Genomic DNA, 8851 nt, shown 5'->3' with positions numbered 1-8851 from the left:
CTGTAATGAATTACCAGCGCCTGACTTCCCGGTAACACTGGGGTATTCTGACCTCGGCGGCCGGGGAGTCAGGCGCCAGTAATTTTGTAAGTCCCCATTCCCATGGAGTCCTATGGGACTCCATGGGAATGGGGACCACGGAAGCAGTGGCACTGTTAATAAAGGTGCCGGTGCATCCGTGAAACTCTGCGGGCGGGTGCCGTTCCACCGGCCAGGGTCAAGCCTGACGGGCGGAACGGCACCTGCCCGCTGAGTTGTACTGTGCCAGTCCAGAAACACTGGTGCCGGTAGGCTTACTGGCACCGGTGTTTCCGGGCCGGCACAGTCGTAATGATGCCTAATGACATTAATATTAAAGGTACCAGGGTCTAATACAATGACATTAACATATATTGTAAATCTGTAGGTGCTGAACTGAAAGCCCTGGCAAAGATGGCTGCCTGCGATGTTTCTTCAGCGGGAGCGCCGGTTAAAGATGGCGCCAGCAATGTTTCTTCAGTGGGAGCGCCTGTTAAAGATGGCTGCCAGCATTGTTTTTTTCACTGTGTATCTAAGTAGGTTTGCTGCCACCAAGGTTTCATCACTAAAATGTTTCACGTAAAATGACCACCAATAATAAATCTTTGTTACGTGCCCTTGGGAAAATGGCACCCAGCAATATTTCTTCAGCAAGAGCACTGGTTAAAGATGGCTGCCAGCAATGTTTCTTCAGCGGGAGCGCATGTTAAAGATGGCTGCCAGCATTGTTTTTTACACTGTGTATCTAAGTAGGTTTGCTGCCACCAAGGTTTCATCACTAAAATGTTTCATGTCAAATGACCACCAATAATAAAATGGCACCCAGCAATATTTCTTCAGCAAGAGAGCTGGGTAAAGATGGCTGCCGGCAATGTTTTTTTAATCATATAAGAGTTCTCTTGCTTGACTGCAAGCCCTACATAAGGCGGGATTTCAGGTTTTAGTGCCTGTGAACCAAAAATGGGAGCAACCCGCTTATGCAGGGATATCAATGAAGCAAATCCACAGAAGGGTACCTTTTCTGTGGGGCTCTAAATAAGATGGCAACCACCTTGTATTTTTGTTGGTTAAGATGGTTGCCATGAATGTTTCTGCTTCAAGGAACCCCCTCCGCCCCCAAGTAAGATGGCCACCAACAACGTAACTTGAGTGAACTCCCCGTGTGGGATGGCACCCACCAATGTTTTCTCAGTCAAGCAGCCTCGTTAAGAACACTGCCAGCAGTTACTTCCGGTCAATCCGTATAGGCTCTTAGGGGGCTAAGAGCATTTTTCTGTGGAAGTATAAAGAAGTCAAAGCAAAAGAGAGGATTTGGATCCATGCACGGCTCCACACACACCAGGTCCATTTCTGCCGAGACCTGTGGCTTCCCTTCCTGAGTCCCCTGCTTCCGCTCAAGTGGATTGCTTCTGTTTTCTGCAACTCCTTGGAAGCCCTTTTTTGATGTTAACATGGTTCAAGAGTACTTAAAGATTGCCTTATTGGGTCTTATTCTCCTCTGGTGTTGCACCTTTGCTTCTGGCTCTCAGTTGATGTTACTCCTCTCTGGGTTTGAGCTATGAAAATCTCATTTGGCTCAGTCCTCTGTAGCTGACCCGTGATTCCGGCGCCTCCAGCCCGTGGTCCCTGTGCCTCCTGCCCCTGGGTCCGGAGCACCCACAGCTGGATTCCAAGCTCTTCGGGTTTCTTGCCTTGAACATCTCTTTGGAAGAGGAGCCTTTGGAGCGTGGATCGCTTCCGTGTTTAGGTGCTTCAGCAGTTTCTGGACTTCTGTTCTGCTGAAAAAGCAGTAGCTCAGAGTAAGTACACTGCGCCTCCCTACTCCCTCAGAAGATCCAGAAGGGGTCTCGGCAGCCCAAGAAATATGGCCTACCAGGGCAAATTAGCCAGAGTTGTGGCCTTCACCCTTTGGGCCATTCTATAGTCAAGGTGAAGTGACTTCAGACTCTGAACAGCATTTCAGACCTGTCCTCATAAGTCTCTAGTCTCTGTTTAGTGCCCACACGGATATCCAGAGAAATGTCGATACCACGCTCAGCCATTTTGTCTTTGGCAAGGCTGGAATGAACACCGACCCCTGAAGTGCACTTGCTGCTGTATCCAGTGAGGACAGAAGATCTTAAAACCAGGCTTATTCCAACAATCTGTACAGCAAAGGGAGCTTGTTTGTTTCTGGGACGCCAGGGGCGAGTTGAGCCCTTCCCCTCCCCCCCTCCCCCGGGGGCGCGCATGCAAATCTGCCCATGTGATGCCAAAGATCCTGGTGCCGACAGCAATGGTGGAGGAGTCTCTGCAAAAGCTGGCAGACCTTCAGGCCTGGGCATAGTGGAGAGGCATTATTCCAAACAGACTTGAACATGGGAATTTAAAACCTAAGGAGACCGGGGAGCCACAACATTTATTTATTTATTTCATTCATAAAGCACGCAACCACCCTAGGGCATCGAGGCGCTGTTACAGCTACACGTTGTTTACTTTCAAGTGGTACACTCTGTCTGGGTAGTGGTTACAGGTTACCGCTCTGTTGTACGCCCCTATAGGTGCTCTACTGAAGCAAGTACATGGGGTAGAGAGCATAAGAGAGAATCGAAAACATGTTACGTACAGGTCTAATCAAGCAGCTGGGTTTGTAGGGCTTTGCGGAAGACCCAGTAGGACTGTTCTGCTCTTAGCATGGGCGGGAGGGAGTTCCACTGTTTCACTGCAACGCAAGGAAAGCTTGAGCCGCCAGCTATGGCACATCAGACTTTGGGTAAGAGGAGTCAGTGGGCGCAGGGCGTTCTGGAGATTTTCTGGGAGAGCTGAGGGTGAGCTGTGAAGAGATGCACTTATGAGTGATGGATAGTGTTTGGAATATGATGCATTCTCTGATAGGTAGCCAATGCGCTGCTCTTCTGGCTGCTGATGTGTGCTCCTTTTGTGCAGCTCGAAGGGCATTATTTTGGATGATTTGAGGTTGTTGTAGGTTTATAGCTGAGGTGCCAGTGAAGAGGATGTCACAGTAGTCTACTCTCGAGCCGATGACAGCTCAGGCGACGGTTAGGCAGCTGTCAGTGGACAGGAAGGGTCTAGAGGGGTTTAGGAGTTAAGTGGCAAAGGTGGCAGAAGAGGCGATGGCGCACTCATGGAGAGGGGGGCTTGAAGGTAGACCCCTAGGATTGTTACTGAGGATGAGACAGGGATCCGGGTGTTCTCAATATGGAAGGCAGAGAAAGTACTGTTCATTAAGGTTTTTTAGCATTATTGTGAAGGGCTTTGATTCTTGTCAGTGGAGAGCAGCTTCAACCCCCCCTCCCCCACCCCTCCTGGACTCTTACGCTTCTTACATCCTATAAAAAGGCACTCGTTGAACTCAGTTCCTCCCTTGCCACAGTCAAACCTAACTACTTCACCCACCTGATCACCACTTTCCCATTCAAACCGATAAACTCTCCTCTGAACTCCAGGCCTTCCTGGGGTCCCTCGCTCTCAAAGAGTGCCCTCCTCCTTCTCAGTCAGTAACCTTGCATCCCACGTTTTTAAAGACACCTGATCAGCCCCCCCGACCCCCTATCGTCATGTCCCTACTGTTCCCCCCTCCTCACCTTCTGGGCTTGCGCTCCTTCTTGGCACTGCAACCTTCTGTGTGATCCGATTGATCCCCTTTCCCTATGGAGCATAAACCTATGTTTTCCACTTACCTTCTCTTGTCGCTTATTCCTCTCCAACACCTTCCTCTCTTCTAGCTCCTTCCCCTCAAGCTTCAGCGCTGCTTATCTCCAAGAAGCCCTCCGCTGACCCGAGCTGCTCTACAAACTACTGCCCCGCAAAGTCCTGGCGCGAGCGCTCTTCAAGCCGATCTTTAGTTACCTGGAAACAAATGGTTTCTGTGACCCACTTCAATCCGGTTCCTGCAGTTCTCGCACCACTGCTGCAGCACTGAGCCCCGTTGCAGGCTTCCTTTCCTCAGCCCACCCCTCCAAACACTCCTCCATCCTCATTCTACTGGACCGATCTGCGGCTTTCTCCCCCATTACCTCACTCTAACCCTGGCCTCACGCTTGGATTGTGATCTACCTCATTGGTTGTGCTTTCTCTATCACATGGATCACAGTCCACTGATTCGGCTCCTCTCCCTGGTGGGCGATCCTCATGCCCCAGGCCTTTCCTTTCGGCTTTTGACGTTGTGCACCTTCTTGAATGTTAAACTCACCTCCTTCGCGTAATTGACCTATCACCTCTTCAAAGATGACCCCTTGCTCTTCCTCCCCTATTTCACCACTGACCTACTGACCTATGACGGAACATCTCCACCTGCCTCTCCACCATCCACCAATGGAAGGCCCTTCGCTGCCTGAGGCTAAACTCTTTCAAAACTGAAATCCTTTATCTCCCTTCCTCCAAAGTTCCCACCCTTCTCCCCGAGCGTGTCTACTTTCCCCCTGGCCTCTCATTCTCTCTAAAGTCACAGAATCTTGGGGTCCTCTTTGATGGCAATCTTAAAGTGCTTCCTATTTTGACGAACACAGCCGCCAGGATCTGTCACCTCAAAATTGGTAGGATCTGATCTGTCACCTATCGCTTGTTCATTGACCGCCTTGACTACTGTTCAAGTCTCCTCCTGGGCCTCCCCACCCACTCCTTTACCCTCATTACAAAGTCCTCCATTTTGCCTCGGGCTCCATTCCCAATCTATCCATCTCCTCCCCTCTTCCTATATGGTGGCTGGCTTTAAGTGCATAACTCCAAGAATGTGTGTTACTCCTTTTTTATCTGCCTGGGCTATGTGGTTTCCATGTAGCGCCCCACGGTGGAGAGAGTGGAGAGGTGCAGTTTAGTTTCTCTTTAGGCTGATTATAGCGATGGAAAAACGAACTAAATGATTTGCGGGGTCACCTGCCAAGACCACGGGCTTCATATTGGGGGGAAAAAGGGTGCATCGACTGGCGGACAATATTTCAAATGTCAATGACAAGAATTGTAATAGGGTCTCATAGAGACGCAGCTTTTGCGGTACAGCGTTCTTTTGCCGACACTCTTTTTTTCGAAGTAATTTTCTACGGAGAAATTACTTCAAAAAGACGAATCGAAATATATATAGGGGTGGTAAGGAGTTAAAAGGGGCAGGGAAGGTGTAGGGCTAAAAGTATAGGGAAGAGAGTTTGGGGGGGGGACACCTCAAAACAATTTACAAAATAAAGTTTTTTTGCAGTCATTTCTATGAAGAAAATTACTTCGAAGAAACGGGTGTAGGCCAAGGGACATGGAACCCTTTTTTGTGTAGGCATTGGGTGAGTCTCATATTTGAAAGCTCTAGAAATAGCCTGTAAATCATTATTATGAAAAATGAGAGCAAGATATGTTGCGGTAGTAAGCGTAGATGGCATGGGTCACGTGTGGGGCAATGAACCCCTTCAGGGCATCCTACTGTCACGCCACTGAGCTTGGATGTCAATTGCACTTAAGACCCACAGTTCTTTTGTTAGAGCAATTCTTTAATCCTGCACATGCTTGGGGGGCTTGCCTCTTGTTCCCATTCACCAACCTGCGATTCGTGTACCCCTTATGCAGATAAGCTCATCAAAAATGCCCCATGGAGAATTTCCCCTGGATATCACTGTTGCTCCCCCTAATGGCAACACATCAATCTCACACCGGCTGGACCCACTGGAGGGTAACCGACCTTCCTACTACTCAGTGGGTAACTCTATAGTGCAATTAGCCAAAGGAAGGTATACAAGCAAATGTCAATTATTATTCCCTCGTGGATTAAGCGAGGTCTTCAACAAATAATAGACCTCACAGCCAACGTCAATATCACCGTGATGTTTACTCCATTTTATTACAAAATAATTCATTATATTTTCACACCATAAAAAAAGCATACATCTCTAAAATGCATGCCTAAAATCTAAACAACAAATCTTCTAAAGTGTACAATATTACACAGTGATACACACAAACACAATGAACATCGGTATGCAGTCTTTATATCGAATATTTTATAAAGAATTAACATATTTCGAATATTTTATAATGAAAAATGTTATAGAGAATGCATTTAGGGGTGGGTAAAGGGTTAAATATTTTTGGAAAACGGTTGGGGTGGGTTTTTAGGGGTGGGAAACAGGGTTTTTGAGGTACCCCCTGTAAAAAAAGGTGCATTCTCTATAATATTTTTGGTTATAAAACATTCAATATGGTTTATAGTGAAAAGATTGAAAAAAAAATCTCGATTTTTTTTCAATACGTTTTTTTTTTTAAATGGGGGGGTTCCCCTCAACCCCACTTTTTTCATTTTTTTTTATTTTACCCCTTTTTTTTTACTTACCTGACCCCAAAAATACATATAAATAAATAAATAATAAATTCAACCTTTTTTTTCGAGATTTTTGTTTCGAGATTATTGACATTCGAGATTTTTTTTTCAACCTTTTCACTGACCACCATTCAATATATGTTCATTTTTGTAAAATATTTCGGTATAAAGGACACGTAACCATGAACATCATTTGGTGTAGTGCCATAATGAACTGGGGTAACGCCTGCGTGAGGTTACTGCACACAATGCACACGCCGTGTTTCCCTGCATAGCGCTATAGGTCCCCCTAAGGGCAAGCCATCGTGTGACCGGTGGCATATCAGTCCCGGGTGGCGGGCATTGCATAGTAGACCTCGGAGGCCATCAGCGGTACTTTCTAGATACAAGTCTGGAAGGTACTGGGGGTACCCAATGATTGTAAACACAGGAAGGAGGGTTCTGACAGAGCAGGCAGAGCAAGTGACAGCTGGGAGGGAAGGCCACCGGCCTTCTCTTTGACAGCCACCAGGTGGAGCTCTCAGCCTGCACTGGCACAGGAGCCCGCGATGACTCAATGGTGCAAGCATCAGTAGTTCTGCGTGTGCACGTTAGCATACTCCCATGCACGCGCACACGTGTAAACTGTGCATCAGCAACAGAAATGTGATATAGGTACAGTTCAACTCACAGTGGCTGATGCAGAAAGAGGATATCCGATATCCAAAATGGAGGGGTGTCAAAGAAAGGTCACTTACCCCGGAAGTGAACATGAAACATGCTGCACTGCGGAAGTAAACACGGATTCTCTCGGCAGTGCACGCTTCTCGCCTACAATGGCTGCCAGTTACTGTCTGGGCGGCCGAGCAGCAGCCCACAGCATGGTTAATGAGCTGCCTTGCACAAGGAATGTGTGTGCTATGCAATGTGTGTGCGATGCATAGACAGCCATCGAGGTGCAACCGATGCTTACAAGGTCACCACCTGTGCTGCCAGCAAGGCCCAGAAGACCAAAAAGGGCCCCCTAAAAGCGACAACAGCACAGGAGGACAGCTGAATATACAAAATACTTGACAAGTATAGTTTCGTCTCGGGAGGATATCTCAGGGGCAATGCGCTCGTCTTGGAAGCAAGATGACGCGGAGCAGCACAGGTTTGATCCCCGGTCCGCGCTTGGAACCTCTGGGTATTAAGCATTAATAATAACCAATCATATCAAGTCATAATTAGTGGTTGGGCTCGCAGGACACCGAAGAAAGCAAATGAGATACAAACAGTACCTAATGAACAACAGGTAAAAGCAGAAGCTGGAAAGAACACAAGGACAACCCCCCCCCCCGCTTCCTCTCCCCACCCAGAAAAGGAAAGAGGAAAACTAGAAAACTAGGAATACTCGCAACGTGGGGAGTCTTGTGGAATCATGAGGATCATGGATGAAAAAAATAGTTCTAAGGGTTTCCGAGGCTTCTATTTGGGGATAAGCATAGTGTCCCTTGCCTTCCTTCTGTGTGTCCCAGTGTCACCACCACAAGCACACAAAGTAAACAAGAAAGACAGATCCACATCAGTTACTCCACATTGTTGGCATAACTACAAACACCACAGTTCAGCTCATTATACCCAGGATGCTCTGCTCCGCCCGCTGCTTGGGTCCACTCATCAAGTGTGTGGTGTCTTCATCCACCATGTCACGTGGGACACGGGGCAGTGGGAAGGGCAGGGGCGGGAAAAGGACGGAACGTCAGTTCCTGTTGGGTGTTGAAGAAATAAAGACGTGTTGACTGACTCTCCTGCCTCCGCCTCTCTGTTCAGGGTGAATGCGTTGCAGGCCTGCATGGTTGAGATCGAGTCGTCCACGACTCTACAAAGTGGAACTCGCAATGGGACTGGTGTGGACATGCCACCCCTACAGAGGGTGTGCTGAAGCTTCACAGAGCACAGAAGCACGCAGTCAGAATCTGCCTACACAGAAAGCACACCGATCACACCTCCTTCGAAAAGCACCGGGGCAGTGAACCCAGCTCGAAACACCTGAAGTCTTTGGGGGCGTATAGGGCGCGGGCGCGGCTATGCCCAAAAAGCTAACCCCATCTGCAAGCCCCCCTGCAACTGCTGGTCTACTAACAGGTAACGTGCCAGTCCAAATTCAGAGACCTCAAACATGGAGGGCAGATCATCAGCGAGCAGGGGCAGGGGCCACCGGTCTGGAATTCTCTGGAAGCCATCTTGAAGGCTCTTCACAGTGTAGTGGTCTTCAAGAAGGACCTGGAAGTTGCCACCTTGGCTATGCACCCTGTCAGGACCGCTCTCCCCCCGCCCCCTGGCAATGTTTGGGAGATCAGACCCGAGCACATCTGCCTCTTCTTACTCCCCATACCACACCGGCAGATGGTGCCAGCCTGAGCAATGTTTACACAATCCACCAAGGAGCACCAGGATGCGTATCAGCACTGCGCAAAACACTGAATGAAATGGCTGCAGAGGAGGCGCGCCAAAGCTCGAGTCGCCACAGCACCTTAGTGGCCTCTTTACTAAACCTCCCTTCGGAAGCCAGGC

This window comes from Ambystoma mexicanum, chromosome 11 (assembly GCF_040938575.1).
Source record: "Ambystoma mexicanum isolate Mex_15411 chromosome 11, UKY_AmexF1_1, whole genome shotgun sequence".
Classification (NCBI taxonomy): domain Eukaryota; kingdom Metazoa; phylum Chordata; class Amphibia; order Caudata; family Ambystomatidae; genus Ambystoma; species Ambystoma mexicanum.
Note: the sequence above shows the minus strand (reverse complement) of the source record.